The sequence below is a fragment of the Ambystoma mexicanum genome, chromosome 13 (assembly GCF_040938575.1).
Source record: "Ambystoma mexicanum isolate Mex_15411 chromosome 13, UKY_AmexF1_1, whole genome shotgun sequence".
NCBI lineage: Eukaryota > Metazoa > Chordata > Amphibia > Caudata > Ambystomatidae > Ambystoma > Ambystoma mexicanum.
The window spans coordinates 255,858,026-255,875,118 of NC_090938.1; positions in this window are offsets into that span (position 1 = coordinate 255,858,026).

Genomic DNA, 17,093 nt, shown 5'->3' on the forward strand with positions numbered 1-17,093 from the left:
AGGTGACGATCTTATCCCGGTAAGGGTTGGTGGCAGCGTAGATGATGGACTCCTCTTAATGGTCCATGTACAGATTGGCCAGGTCGGGGGACTGGTGCCCTGTATTTGTTGGTAATATGTTTTTTCAAATAGGAAGAAATTCTTCGTCAGGGCCAGTCTGATACATTTGGTGATAAAATCAAAGGGTACCGTGCAGTCTTCTCTTTTTTCAAGGTATAGATGCATGACTTCTAAACATTTACTCTGTGGGATATTCAACGTCAAATGTTACTAAGATGTCATCCTTCCCTATTGGGGTTTGGTCAATAATGCGTATCATAGCGGTGGTGTCCTGGATATGGGATCGCATAGATGTTATAAATGGTGGTCTAAGGAAGGAGTCAGCGTAAATAGAGAGTGGTACTAACAGAGACCCAATTGCTGGCACTATAGGTCTACCAGGAGGGGTAAGTGCATCTTTATGCACTTTCGGTAGTATGTAAAAGGCAGGAGTCATAGGGTTGGATTTTGTCAGGAATGCTAGTTTGTCTTTGAAAATCCATTCGTGATCCATTGCATGATTCATGAGACTGGCTATTTCCTCCGTTAGTGCTAGAGTAGGATTCCCAGGGAGTTTCCTATAAGATTTCAAAACTCCCACTTGTTTATTGACTTCCTGATCATATGCTGCTGAGTCCTACAGGACGATACCTCCACCTTTGTCCGCAGGTTTAATCTTGAAAGAGGGATTATCTTCAATTTGTTTTAAAGCAATTAGTTCAGATCTAGTCAATTTGTCCCTCTGTTGGTTTTTTTTTTAAATAAGCTTTGAATATCCCGCTGGATCTTATTTTCAAAGGTCAATATTTCTGGTGATACCATCATGGTGGGAGGTAAAAGTGTGAGGGTAATTTAAGGCCTGAGATATTATGTTTCTCCGGGTTCCGTCTCTTAGCATTTCGAAATAAATATTTCAGTCTTAATGTTCTGCAAAAGTTCTTAAATTCAATTTCAGTAGTGAATTGATTTGCAATCTTAGTGGGAACAAATGAAAAGCCCTTACTAAGTACACTCATTTCTGTGGCACTTAGTGCATGTGAACTTAAATTGAAAATCGGGATTACCAACTCATCTGTGGAGGTTGCCACTGGCAGGTCCGCATGTTGTGGTTGCCCCGCTGTTTGGTCCTGCCTCGTCTCCCCTGGCCCCAAAAAAAAGGGAATGGTGGTTAACCCCCGGATGCAGTGACTCCTCCACTGGTAGATGGTTGGCCCGTTGTGGAGTCCGAGTCACTGCTGTTGGAGGAATTGGAAAATGTCACATATTTGTTGTTCCGGGGTCTGTTATTCTGAGGACCTTTGGAATAGTTAGGGTTAGCATTTTGTTGCTGGGAAAACCCTTGGTTCTAGGTAGGGATATGTTAATTCCTCTTTGTAATTAAAGATGTCTTTTTTTAATTCCAGACCTTTTTTTCTAATGTAAAAGTCTTAAACTTTTTCATTTCCTCCTCTATTTTTTCCAATAAGATTTTAGTCTCAGGGATAGCTGATTCCTCCTGTATCTTTTTTTTCTAGTGTAAGCAGGTCTTCTTTTTGTTTATTAGCCTCTTCTTCAGCCGTCTCAATGACTAAAATAACCCCATCACGGTAACACTTATTGGCAACGGCCACTAAAGTTCCCCATGAATTTCGGGTTATCTAAAAAGACGCAAGGAATCTTTTTCACCTGTAGCCCTTCAGGAATCACACCGTCTTTTAGGTATTCTAGTATAAGTTGGCCGTGTGATTCCGTCCGGATGAATTTTTTCTTTTTTTGGATAAGGTGATCCAAATTATTATGATTACTGGATGTGGGTGCTGTAGTAGAGGCTACTGCTGTTGGGCCCAGGATAGATGGCAATTCCAGGCATTTTTTGTATAATTCATCGGAGAATAAGATGTAATTAACTTTTTCCAAGTTCGAACTTTAGCTGTACCAACCAAACGGGTTGTCCTAAAGTAGTTAATAGTTTGAGCAAGAAGGTTTTCCTCTTTTTTTTCGGGGGCGAGAGTGTGTGAGGAAGGAACTGTCTCAAAAAGCACAAGAACACCACTTGCTACCCAACTTCCCCACACACTGTCAGGAGAGTGGTTACTGCTATAAGTGATTCTTATTTTAACTTAGCTGCATTGATCACATACACGTGGGTATCAAAAAACACAATTTTAATTCATATTCAAATCGTTAAAACGACCGGCTCAGGGCCAAGTAAGTCAATGGTCTGGCTAAAATACAAGACAAAAAATACAGTGTGGTCTCAGGGCACTTCAAAGCCTCGGTCATGACATCAACCTTCAACATTTCACAATGATATACTGGTGACAACTTGTTGACTTTTAGATACACAGGTCTATCATAGAATCTATTTTAGCAACTGTGATGTTAGTACCGGAGTGACTTTGGATAAGCATGACATCCTGACTTGAGTCATAGCACGTCTACACCGACTTGTGTTTCAGGAGATGGACATACAACACAACTGAAAAGATCTAGATATCAAGTGTGCAGTCTGCCCCCCTTCTTCAGGACGCTGGCGATTTTCCAATATATACACAGTAAAGAAGTAGGACATATGTTCAGCATATACTACCCATAGACAAAGACAAATAAACACTCCATTAAAAACCTATCGTGATTGTGACCATGATTATTGTACAAGGCAGCACAGGGAGTTCACACCCTACTGACCTGCTACTTGCGTAGTTTCTTTTCCGTGTGGGAGTCAAATTTCATTATTTGGCATCATGTTTCTGTCTATGGTGTTATTCCTAACTGTAAAAAAACAAACAAGGAGGGGTTACGTCAACTCTCTCCCTTTAGCTCTCTTCAATGCTTTTTTTAGTATCACATACACACATATATTTTTGTGGATGCTACCTGTTAGTGGTTGGAAGCATAAAATGCTCCCTGGTACAATGTCAACCCCTTAGGTGTGGGCGAGAGGGAATCACTGCTGTGTAGTCTCCGACAGCGTCTTCAACTGTGCTGCTGCTGAGACATATACAGGTGGGGGGGGGAGGAGGACGGGGGAGAGGGAGAAAATGGGAGGGAGTTTTAGTCAAAGACCTCTAATGTGGTCTGTACATTTTCAAGTGAAATGATCCCTATATTTACACTTACTCATGGGGCACATGGCGTAAGCTGTAAATGCCACCTTTGCGTTCTCTACGTTTATTTCAGCTGGGGAGTCGCAGTCTGTGGTTGGATATTGCATTTGCACCTCGCGTTTGATGCTGTCTCAATCGTCGGGCACTGCCTGATGGTCAGGGAAATAAATATCAGTGACCCTGTTATGTGTGTATGCCGTGTTAACACAGAGGTTGCTGTATTTATTACATGGACATTCCAACTGTGATTAATGGTGATTACGCTAATCTGAAACCTTCTCCAGCTGCAATTATTCTCCGGTCTTGAAGGGGTTTTATAGACATTATTAGTTTTACCTTCATTTGAGGACCTTTGATCTGCATCAACCCAGCAGACGGGATTACCGCCTTTCTGTTTTTGTAAACTACAAGGGCATTAACTCTTTCCTCCCTCAAGAAATATTCCACATCAAAGGCTCTTCGCTGATTTAACCCTCTGTGCACAGGACTACATGGACGCTACCCTGTACTGCACCGTCCCGGTACTAGCGTGACCCTCATTCCATTTAGGATTAGTTTCCTTTAGTAACCTTCCTTCCCTGCCGTTGTTTTCCTTGGATTGATTTGGTGTTTTCTGTGACAGACTCAATTCTAAGAACCATACGCCAACAGGTCAGTGTTGCACTTTCAGTTATCTACAGCAACAGGGAATTCAGACTACAGTACACATATTGATTTACTCTCTGTTCTTCACAGCCTGGCGAGTGTTTTTGTTGTTCTGCACCCTTTCCATTGATTCTTCTCTCAGACTGTGTTTTATTACAGTCATAGAGGGTCAATAATTGGAAGCTCTGATTCCTGAGATCTTCCACTTGAAATCACCAGACCTGATCGTCTACCTCCAGCGTATCCTTTTAAAGTGGTCATAGCCCTGCATCCTTTCATTGTATTCATTGATACGGTGATTCAATCCATGACATAACTATGAACTTATTCCCCAAGAACTATCTAAACAGAAACAAGAAAATGTGAACAACATTATCATGGCATTCCCCAATGTATTATGTGAGGAAGCAGGGAGAGTAAATGGAACTTATAATTATATCAGAACTCCAAAGGGAAACGTGGTCCATTTGAAACCATATATATTCCTAGAAGCCCAAAAACAAATAATAATGGACGAAGGTAAAAAAAAAAGCCTAGGATAAACATTATCGAACTCTCTTCGAGTCTATGGCCCTACCCTACTGTGTTGGTGACTAAATCCGAACATTCTTGGAGGTTTTGCATAGACTTTAGGCAGGTCAACGCCATCTCCGCCTTCAATGCCTATCCTATTCCATGCATCGATGAGTTAATAAATAAAATTGGAAATTCCACCTTCCTGTCAACCCTAGATTTAACCAAGGGATATTGGCAGGTCCCCTATATGGACCTGATAAGAAAAGACAGCTTTCTTGACACCAATGGGACTATTCCAATTCAAAGTCCTCGCTTTTGGACTGCATGGGGCCCCATCCACTTTCCAACAACTTATGGAGAGGATATTACAGCCTTACTCTGATTTCTGTCGGGCCTATATTGACGACATAGTCATTTATAGTATAACTTTTTCATCTGTCTACTATTATGAGAAGCCTCAGATAGGCCGGCTTAACTGCCAATCCATCAAAATGTAAGCTGGCTCAATCGGCCGTGAAATACCTAGGCCTCTTTGGAGGGAATGGCAGCGTCCAGCCCCAGCAAGAAAAAGTGAAAGCCGTCCAAGATGCCCCCATACCCATGACCAAGAGGGACCTCAGTGCATTCCTAGGATTTATTGGTTATTACTGTAGCTTTATCCCCTATGTTTCAGCTAGAACAGCCAGATGGACAGATAAGCTAAGAAATGCTGAACCCCAGAGGATTCGTTGGACTGGTGAGGATGATGCATGTTACAACAATCTAAATCAAACTGTATGTCAGAATCCAATACTAAAAGTAGTATACTTCTCAAAAGAATTTGTGTTGCAGACCAATGCCTCCATCACAGGGTTAGGAGCAGTGTTATCACAAATATACGATGGATTAGATTACCCCATCATATTCACTAGTTGTAAACTCTTCCCACGTGAGAAGAACTACTATGTGTTGGATTTAGAGGCCCTTGGCCTCAAATGGACAATTATCCATCGGAGGTACTACCTTCTAGGGAGAAAGTTCACACTGGTCACTGACCACTCACCTTTAGTATGGATAAGTCTATGAAGGGACTCTAACCCTCGAGTCATGTGATGGTTTTTAGACCCGAAACCCTTCTGTTTCACTGTGGAACACTGAAAAGTTAAAGAACAGGGGAACATCGATTTCCTTTTCCAGTTTCCCTCTGAAACAGATGCGGCTATATCGCATAGGGAAAGGATATGTGAGAAACCAAAGGGTGTCTCATCTACTAGTCCCCAGGGATCTCTTTCTAAGATGGTCAGGGCATAGTGATCGCCTTTGGATCCAGACCCTGGGGGTCGACCAGTGCGGGAGGATCACCTGGGTGAGGGGTCTTTGGGGAGCGGGGGCATGTTAGGCAGATGACCCCAAGGTTTCTTGCCTCGCAGCTGGATGCAGGCGCAGGGCCAATGGAGGCCGGCCAGAGTGAAAGTGGGAAAAGTACAGAACATGAAAAATTACTACTTGCAAGTAGTATTATCACACAATACTAAAATAGTATCGAACAAATATACAGTCACTGTAGTTGGTGCAGTACATCAAATAACCCCCACAATACCTGAAAGGAAAGGCAAATGGTTAGAGATAGCACCAACTGCCCACAGGATGTACAATTCGAACTTCATAAGTTCAACCATAAGTTAGATGAGGCCTTGTGCCCAAAGTTCTGCAATGTTTTGTGAGTTGGAGAAAATTAGGAGACGGTTCCTGGGTACATGGCAATGGGCCAAAATGTTAGATGAGATAGCATTCTAATGACTAAAACTGCCCCCAGCTTTTGGAGTGCTTGCACAGACAAGCTTTGGCAAAGCAAAACTAATTTAAAAGTTTCAAAAGTTATGAAAACTTTTAAAAGGGGAGATAGGGGTTCAGGTAAGTACAACTGTAACTCACCCCCGTACTCTATAGTTTCTCTTTGGACTTGGTAGGTCTTTAGAGGGTCACTAGAGGTCATGTTTCCCTCTGTTTCTTCCAGACATTGGTGCCCAGGAGTTGCAGAATGCAGTTCACTCCAGTGTACGCTTGCGCTCAGCACATGACTGGATGCAGGAAGGCATTTTCTAGAAAAAGTCACCCCTGCAGGGCGAAAGCGGAGGACACAGTTGTCAGTCTCATATCTCGGGTCCCTTGCATGTTGGAACAGCAAAATGTGCCAGAGACGACCTCTGTAGGACAAACTGGCAGTCCCTACAGTTCCCGGCCAAAATATGGAACCGTGATGCTCCTATCATGGTTGCCCAATTTTGTAGTTCGTCACCCCACTGGATGGCCCAGGGTCGCTACCCAAGACTTCAGTTGGCTTGGGCACCAGGAGACCTAGGGACCAGCTGCTCCCACTGGTCCAGAGGGTTGAAGCACCATCAAGGGTCTTCTGGGATCAGCAGCTCGACAGGGCTTCACCAAGACTTGAGCAAGAGTTGGTCACCAGCATCATCAGTGATCGGTCATAGGTCTTCCTTAGGTCTTCACAGCTACACAGGATACTTGGCCCCTCTTCTGATTTGCTGGAATGGCTGAGGACACTTCTTCTTATCCCAAAGTCAGGTGAGTGATCATACTCAGCCCTCCGATGTCAAGATCTGCCCCACACTTACACACCAGCAGCGGTTCAATCAGAGACCATGGTGGGTTTCACGCACGCATGCACACCAGCCATTCAGGCACCAACATGTGGATTCGGACCAGATAATCCCCACCCATTTCCACGGACACCACACCCAAGCCATGCACTAGCCTGAGAAAAGCCAGGCTTGTCCTGGGCAGTGCATGCCCATAAAAGGTCTTTGTCAGGAAGAAGGCTGAAAGGCAAGATGGCCAAAAAACAAACAAAAAACCTTGTGGCATTGCCATGCTTCAGGGACGTCATTTAGTGGTCGCCAGAGGTCGCAACTGCGACCAATGAGGTCTCCCTTGCGACATCGGTGGTCTCCCTTGCGACCTTTTGTAATGCAAGCTCCTGGGCTGTGGCCAGCACCATGTGGCTCTTTACTTCTGGAGTGGCTGGCTTTCTTGTTCAGGCCCCTTAAAAAAAGAAGAAAAATAAGAACAGGAGTGCAAGTCTAGCACTTTCAGCACTGACCCTAAATAACAAAGAATAGAAATACCAAATAATGTGTCTTTCTGGAATTCTGTACAATAATTGCTAGGCTCATTAAAGGTTTAATTCAGGCACACTTCAGGGGTTGAGTCACTGATTTAGTCTGTTCTTAAACGCCTCAACTCAGCCTTTTATCCTTCTGAGGTTGATAAATGAGTACCAACACAGGTTGGCTGAAATAACACATCATTATCATTTGGTCATGGACGTCTGCTTGCATTCACAGTAATTTGGTAATATGGACCTATACACACTGATCTTAATGATACATATGGCGATCCATTCTTGTATGAAATGTACATCATATTATAGTGATATTGTAACCATATTTATCGTAGTGTACAATGCTAAGTGATGCCACTTCCTGTTTTGTCAACGGGTAAAAGGTTGTGTTCCATGCTTCCCACGATATCACTTCGGGGTGGGGTCAAATGACATCACTTCCTGTGATGTCATCAGGGGGTCAAGGGTCGTGTGATGTCACTTCCGCTACCCCAGGCATTTTGGTGAAATGATGTCCCTGCCATGTTTGGAGACTAGCCACTCTTAGTAGCCAAACGCAGTAAACGCGATAAGATAATAAAAAGTAAAGTGAAAAGTAAGAGAAACTAACTTCTGCCACCAGTTTGTCCATAAGCACATCTTAGGTAACCAGTAAATCAAATCCCTTTGAGTGTAGCCAAAGGTCATACAAAGAAACCCCATTGTGCAATGTTAAAAAGTTACTCAAAAACAGAACGCAGTCAAAAGACTAGGGGAAACATAGTTTGCCACTACTGATAGCCTGAAGGACTCATCAGTTTCCGCATAATATGTGAGCAAATGTCCAGTGGAGTGAAGCTGAAGGCTTCACTTCACTGTAAAACGTCAGGTCAGGATAAAAAACAAAAACAAAATGTTTGAGGGCCCATAAAATATGGAGGGGAAGTTGCTGAAAGAGAAATATTTGCTAACACTCACACAAACCATGGATTGCATTTTGAAACTTAGATATTTAGAGCATGGCCAGATGATATTGCAAACATTGATTTTTGATAGCATAATTTACTTCGAAAAGCAATGCAGGGTTGATCATTTTGAAAAAGTACTTGTCTGGAGACCCATCACTGCCAATAGAGCACAGCATCATTTATTCTGGTTGGCATATGGATGATGTTCTTATGACATGTGATGAGAGTGGCAACATCCAATAAAAGATTGTAATATATTCAAATTAAAAAAGTAAAATGTCAGCCTCACTATGACATACAGCTCAGGAAACATAGCAATTTAAAGTTTTTGACTTGCCACTATACATCATAAAAATCTATTAACATAAACATATTACATGAAATCTATGTCTACCTAAAGACTACAAAGAACACTTCCTTTAGCATTCCCATGATGGGTAAAGGGTGTGAAGCATGGACACTGTGGAGAAGAAGGGAGGAGTCAAGAGCAGAGCCCACACCTTGAGCCATGGCACTCATCCTGTTGGCATAATGTGATCCACCTTCTTTGAAGTCCTGAATAGAAATGTTTGTGCATCTCTGTCTGTCCTTTGTCTTTGTTGTTATCTTCCATTCGTGCAATCTTTCAAGGCCAGGAAGCATTGCATGTTTGGCAGAGACATTTGTTTTGACTAATTAGTTTGTGAAAGGCGACTTTGACTTCCTTATTTCTGAGGGTGTATATAACGGGGTTGAGTAATGGTGTTAATACTGTGTACTGGAGAGCTAACAATTTGCTAATATCAGCAGAACTATTAGCTATGGGTCCACCAACGTACATGGAGGTAACTGTTCCATAATAAATCAGAACAACAGTGAGGTGGGAGCCACAGGTGGCAAAGGCTTTCTTCCGGCCCGTGCTGGAGGGGATGTGCAAAATAGTGTAAATGATACAGCCATAAGAGACTAGGGTCAACAGAAATGAGCTTAGGTCAACCACTGAAGAAAAGAGCATGACAGAGATCTCACTGGCAGATGTATCTCCACAAGAAAGCTTCAGAAGAGGGAAAGCATCACAGAAGAAATGGTTGATTTCAGCAGGTCCACAGAAACGAAGTCTGGAGATGAACAAGTTTGGGAACAATGATGCAGAAAATCCTCCCACCCATGTGGTAATGGCCAAGCCCATGCATGATCTATTGCCCATTGAACGGCTATAATGAAGTGGCCTGCAGATGGCCAGGAACCGATCATAGGCCATAACGGCTAGCAGCAAGCTTTCAGTGCCACCAAATGCACCAAAAAAGTACAACTGGACCAAGCAGCTGACAAGTGTGATGGCTTTGTTCTGGCTAAGAAGGTTTTCCAGTGTCTTCGGCACAATCACTGAGGTGTAGCATATCTCGAGGGAAGATAGGTTAGCAAGAAAGAAATACATGGGCTTGTGGAGGCGGGCATCTGACCACACCAGGATTAGGATCAACATATTTCCAGCAATTGTAGAGAAATATATGACAGCAAGGACTACGAAGAGTGCAAACTGCATATGATGGAGGCTAGAAAACGCCATTAGATGGAACTCTGTCACTGAGCTTCCATTATCCATATTTATTGGCATCATCCGCTCTTCTGTAAAAATAATCAAAGAAATGCATGAGTATTTATTTGTTGAAATATGCACCCTATTGAGTTCCAATGCATTGACCAATATTTCCATTGCTGTACAGATATTAAAATAACTTACTAAATGATTGATAAAATATTTCCGATACTCTGCACAATGTATTATTTGAAACTGAGGCAGCACTAACTTTGGAACTAGAACCAATTTCCCTTGGGCCTACAATAAGCTAAATTATTATGAGAATCCACCTTTGTTTTTTTCATTACCAATCATGGTATCCAACATCCGTGAGAAGCAGACTCATGTGCGCTTTGGAAAACATTCCCTCTGCAGCATATTAGTTAATGATGCTTTCACATCTGGGAATTGATGGAACTGAAACACTGGTCACAATTTATTAGCTGCATAAACCTTCTGGTCTGCCTTATATAGTTGAGCATTTTAGCATGCATGTGATTCTGGTGCTGGCTGAGATGTGATGGATTCCACTCGAGTCAGCCTACTTATTCACTGGCTCAATATAAGAGGATTAAAGAGCAATCCATGTAATATGTGAAGGTGACACTGGATGATATCATCATAAACATCATCTTTAGATTTTGCTCTGAAGTGAAATATATTTACCATAATGTATTGCACCTTGTGTTGCTTCTCATTCCTTCAATCCTTCTATTGATTTTAAAATTATATAACACATTTTGAAAAAGAAAGCAAACTGCAGTTTTTGATGCCCAATCAAAGATTAAAATCAATTAACTACTTCATCTGTGACAACCATGGAAATGTTTATTTTGGGGTGCTGGCCACTTATTGGTTGGTAGCACTGCTGAACCAGCACATGTGTTACACCATGCACAAACAGGAATAGGAAAACACAGAAAATAGTGAAACAGTTGTAGACCATTCTGCTTGCTTCTCCAGTCCCTTACAGGGTCTCTCAGAACCCCCATATTGCCTATTCTCATCCTCCCACTGTCTCTGTATGAACAATGTGCAATCTCTATGATGGCAACATTCCTGCAGGACACATCGGATGATAAAGTGCTCTCATTCTGCTTTTCACCATAAAAACACAACCCACCGCCTCCTTCATAATATCTGTATTTTTTCACTGGGTCCCCTGCGGCTGAGAAGGTTCTAGCAAACGTATACCTGACAAAGGGACTAGAGACCGAGACATAGAGGGATGGAGAGGATGAGAGTGAGAGAGAGAGAAAGAGGCATAGAGAGCGAGAGTTCACAGAGAGAAAGACACTGAGAGTGCTAGATTGGTCTATCATATGCTTGATATAGCAAGCAAATTAAATTGTGGATGCAAAAGGTTAAAGGAATAGTGCGCACAAAAATGTTATTGTCCCGATCGTTCGGGCAAGTCCTTATAAGCATACTACTTTCATTCTCGTCCACTGCAAAACCACAATGTCGAACCCATTTTCTTATTAAATCAATATCCTTCGGGAATGTATGCAGGATTGTGCCCTGACTTTTGACATGGCTCCCAGAACGGCACCCAAAACCATACAAGCAGGCATTCTGGAAAAATCGATAAGATCTGTATAAAAAAAGTATAAAGAATTTGAATTTTTTTTTACTGAATGCATGAAATTGTTGGAATTATATCACAGTTTTCTATGCAATGTTTGTTTTGGTCAAAGAAGCAAAACCTGTGTAGCGTAGTCGAATACTACATAAATACAGAATTGACATACATACAAAATTGATTTATATGATGCAAATCGTAACGTGTTACTCGTCCGTTGATCGTACTTTCATGCCTCAAAAGGAAACATGCTTATAGACATGGTCCGAGAAAGATGCGATTCTATTACAATTGACAATGATGAAATTTACTATATATCGACTAGGCTCTGGCTCAGGATCCAGTGATTCATCTTCCCAACTGTCGTCCGATGCCCCATCATTTTCGCATCTTTCTCTATCAACAAATTCCACCTCGGAATACTCCGGCTCTTACTGGTAGGTCGCACGACAGACGTGACACTTCAATATGGCCGCCTCAGAATTAACTTGATCCAGCTTGTTTGTTCAATAGAAGTATGAGACTATATATAGAGTGTGCTTGTAGTCCGATTTTCTCATGACCTTGATGGATGAAAAATCACCAGAGTGGTTGGCGTTCATTATCACTTAAGGTAAACTCATATCCACTGCCAAGTCCGAGATAGACTCACGGCAGGATACGAGTCGGGCAGTATGCTAGATCGCACATGCTTTCCGTTTTAGAGGCTATACAGTAGCACCGGATTGCGCTTTGTACGAATATACTTACCACATGAGTGATGCTGCAGTACGGTGGTTAGCCGTACCGTTAAGGGATTTGGCTTTTACTAGTTAATTGTAGCCGATAGGAGTTGCAATATGTTTTTTTTAGAGTAAACACCATCTTTTTAAGCTCTTTCTGAAAAAACAGTCTTTGAAGTTCTGCACATGGAATAGGCTCCTTATTTACATCTTACATGGTCGTCCGTTGTGCTTTGATTCATTGTAGCAACGAGACTACATCAGTTTGGAGTATGCGTATGTGGAACATTGCGAGTGGATCAGTGAAGTTCCATAATATTGCTAGACCTGTTAACCTTCTTTTAAGTAAGTGTTTTAGAAACCTTTTAAAGCACGTTTATTGCTGACCATCATTGTTTCATTACGATGGTTCTGATGCACAACGAATGTTTATATTGTTACAGTTCGCACTCAACATATACCAGCTTTCCAACTGTTTATATATTTGCTACGAGCATCTACAACTTACGATCGTGACAACAGTTCTAGTTAATAACTAGGAGATGGGTGTTTGATGTTATAAGTGTCGATGTGTATGTATTTTCTCTTGGTATACCATTACCATGGTTTCTATATGCAATGGTTGTACTGTGTTGGATACATTTTGAAGGACATAGTGCAATTTACCGCTGAGATATTGTTAAACATTTTGTAATTCTTTGTCTCTGGAGAATATTATCAAATATTTTGGAGAGGGCATGAACCTTTTTCCATTCTCTCTCCTTTTGCTGCCTCTAGCCAATTTGTTTGTATTTTTACCAACCTGTTTGTATGTCCATCTCGTTGTGTGCTTTACCCTCAATGCCTTGATGTGGTCCACTCCATATTATCTTGTTTTGTGGTTACACTGTCATCCTAATCTTCCGGATGCTTTTTAAGTCAATGACACAGCACCATGAGTAGGAATTAAACTACATTATTTCCTCCCTACCTAGTATGACCAGTGAATTGTCTACAGGGCAAGTGTGAATTTGTTGTAAAGGTCTTTTGACCTTCTGCTACTGACTCATTAGAATAGTTATGTTTTGCAGACTTGCAGGGTAATTCATAGAATTTCGCACAAAAGTGGCGCACGCGGCTGGCGCACAGTGTCCCCGTGCGATACACTGCGCCAGCCGCGTGCGATAAAATCCATTTCATCGCACAGCGTATGCATGGATTTTAGCCTCCAAAACCAGCCGTGGCGCAGAGTGGCGCAGCGACCCTGCAGCAGCGCCAGTTACGCCCCCAAGAACGCCCTCGCGCAAGGAAAAGCCATCAAAATCCCCAAATCATCGCAAATGTCTGTGCTAACCCTGGACCAGTTTACAGGGCTGCCAAACAGCAAACGTCAAGCGGGGTCCGTGTATTACTGGGCTGCGCGGGAAGTTTCACACACGATTGGCCCTGTGTGAGCGGGGTACGTGTATAACTGGGGAGCGCGGGAAGTTTCACACACGATTGGCCCTGTGCGAGTGGGGTACGTGTATAACTGCGGAGCGCGGGAAGTTTCACACGCGATTTCAGCAGGGTACGTGTATTACTGGGGTGCGCGGGAAGTTTCACACGCAATTTCAGCAGGGTACGTGTATTACTGTGCTGCGCGGGAAGTTTTACACGCGATTGGCCCTGTGCGAGCGGGGTACGTGTATTACTGGTGTGCGTGGGAAGTTTCGCACGCAATTGGCCCTGTGCGAGCGGGGTACGTGTATTACTGGGGTGGCGGGAAGTTTCACACGCGATTGGCCCTGTGCGAGCGGGGTACGTGTATTACTGGGGTGCGCGGGAAGTTTCACACGTGATTGGCCCTGTGCGAGCGGGGCACGTGTATTACTGGGGTGCGCGGGAAGTCTCACACGCGATTGGCCCTGTGCGAGCGGGGTACGTGTATTACTGGGGTGCGCAGGAAGTTTCACACGCGATTTCAGCTGGGTACGTGTATTACTGGGGTGCGCGGGAAGTTTCACACGCGATTGGCCCTGTGTGAGCGGGGTACATGTACTACTGGGGTGCGCAGGAAGTTTCACACGCGAATTCAGCAGGGTACGTGTATTTCAGGGGTGCGCGGGAAGTTCCACACGCAATTGTCCTGGGTACGTGTGTTCCAGGGGTGCGCGGGAAGTCTCACACGCGAATTCAGCAGGGTACGTGTATTTCAGGGATGCGCGGGGAGTACTACACGTGATTTGGCCGTGTGGGTCCTCCCAGGTGTTCCCTCTACACCCTCCACGGCCCCTGCAGGCAGCCCACACCACAGGGAACTACCCTGCACCCCTGCTCATGTCCCGCAGGCAGCCCATCCACCATGGGCATGCCCCCCAGCCAAGCCACATGTCACCTTGCACTACTGATCAACAACGCATGTCTCCCAGCACCCCCACCCCCCAGCACTGTGGGGCATCTGCCAGCAGGCCCCCACTCATGTCCAACTCATGTCCCCCTGCACCCCCACCCCCCAGCATTCAGGGGCACCCTCCACCAGGCCCCCACACAAGTCTCCCTGCACCCCCACCCCCCAGCATCAAGGGGCACCCTCCACCAGGCCCCCACTCATGTCCAACTCATGTCCCCCTGCACCCCCACCCCCCAGCACTGTGGGGCACCCTCCACCAGGCCCCCACTCATGTCCAACTCATGTCTCCCAGCACCCCCAGCCCCCAGCAGTGCAGGGCACCCTCCACCATGCCCCCACACATGTCTCCCTGCACCCCCACCCCCCAGCATCCAGGGGTACCCTCCACCAGGCCCCCACTCATGTCCAACTCATGTCCCCCTGCACCTCCACCAGACCCCCACTCATGTACAACTCATGTCTCCCAGCACCCCCACCCCCCAGCAGTGCAGGGCACCCTCCACCATGCCCCCACACATGTCTCCCAGCACCCCCACCCCCCAGCATCCAGGGGCACACTCCACCAGGCCCCCACACATGTCTCCCAGCACCCCCACCCCCCAGCAGTTCAGGCCACCCTCCACCAGGCCCCCACACATGTCTCCCACCACCCCCACCCCCCAGCATCCAGGGGCACCCTCCACCAGGCCCCCACTCATGTCCCCCCGCACCCCCACCCCCAGCAGTCAGGGGCACCCTCCACCAGGCCCCCACTCATGTCTCCCAGCACCCCCACCCCCCAGCAGTGCAGGGCACCCTCCACCATGCCCCCACACATGTCTCCCAGCACCCCCACCCCCCCAGCATCCAGGGACACCCTCCACCAGGCCCCACTCATGTCCAACTCATGTCCCCCTGCACCCCCACCCCCCAGCATCCAGGGGCACCCTCCACCAGGCCCCCACTCATGTCCAACTCATGTCCCCCTGCACCCCCACACCCCAGCAGTCAGGGGCACCGTCCACCAGGCCCCCACTCATGTGTCTCCCAGCACCCCCACCCCCCAGCAGTGCAGGGCACCCTCCACCATGCCGCCACACATGTCTCCCAGCACCCCCACCCCCCAGCATCCAGGGGCACACTCCACCAGGCCCCCACACATGTCTCCCAGCACCCCCACCCCCCAGCATCCAGGGGCACCCTCCACCAGGCCCCCACACATGTCTCCCAGCACCCCCACCCCCCAGCAGTGCAGGGCACCCTCCACCAGGCCCCGACTCATGTGCCCCAGCCAACAGGTCATCACAATCTAGATCCCTGGCCCTTATGGGCTGCCTCCACATGCCAAACACCCATCCAAGTATTGCATCCACCCACTTAGAAATGGCAATTACATGATACAACCCCAATGGCAAGTATGTAAATGAACACATGTCCCTCACATACACACAATGGGTGTCAGTGAATGTCAAAACCCATATCATGATATGCATGAAACCAATGAGATGATACTACACATTGAAGTTTGATGAAGAAAATGTATTAAAAGCAACATAAATGGAATCAAAAATAAACAAACGACAATGGGAATTAAAAACCAAAAGCAGCATGTCCGTAAAATAAAGTAAAACCACAAATCATAATCCAAAGGAAAGGTGTCCAAAGTCACAGTTCAAAAAAGTAAATCCAATGGAAAATCCAAACCGAAAACCATTGATCCATGGGTAAATTCCAAATAAAAAAATAAAATCCAACACTCCACTATATACAGATAAACAATCCAGGGTCCATGATCCGAACAGAAGAAATGAAAACTATCTAATAATACTACCTAATAAAAAAACTATATACAAAAATGTGGTCCATTGTCCAAAAGGTCCAAACAAAATTAAAAAGCAAAGGAAACCAAACACTAACTACATAACTATTTACAAGGGCAGCGGGCTAGTCCGACGGCTCACTGGTTGTTGTCATGGGCCAGGGCATCATCGAACTCCTGTTCAATGGCTTGGAGGCGGGCATGTTCCCTGGCCCCGAGGTCTCGCAGGGATAATGCGGTGTCCAGCTCCAACTCCCTGCGAATACCCTCGAGGCACTCAGCCCGCCTCAGTGCCCTCCGCATGGAGTTCTCCGCCCTGACCATTGTGAGCCGTTACTCCTCTGCCTGCTGGCGCTCCGCACCTATCTGCTGGCCCAACCGCTCCCACACGGAAGACACTCCCATTCCAGGGTTCTCCTGCCCTCCGGCCGATGCCTGCACCCCTGATGTTGATGGCCCCGAGCCATGATGCCTCCCACGTCGAGCCTGCCGCTGCCTCCGACGCAACTGCCTGTGCCAGCACGACAGCATCCAGGCTGATGGAATCCATCGACGCCGTGGTGCATGTGCTCTGCCCGATGATGCCGTCACATCCTCCATCTGCTGGGGTCCAGTTGCTGGTGTGTCCACCCCTGCTGGACCTCCGACTCCCGACTGTGGCAGGGATGGGATCCCCACTGAGTTGGCTGCGTTGGTCGGGGCAGG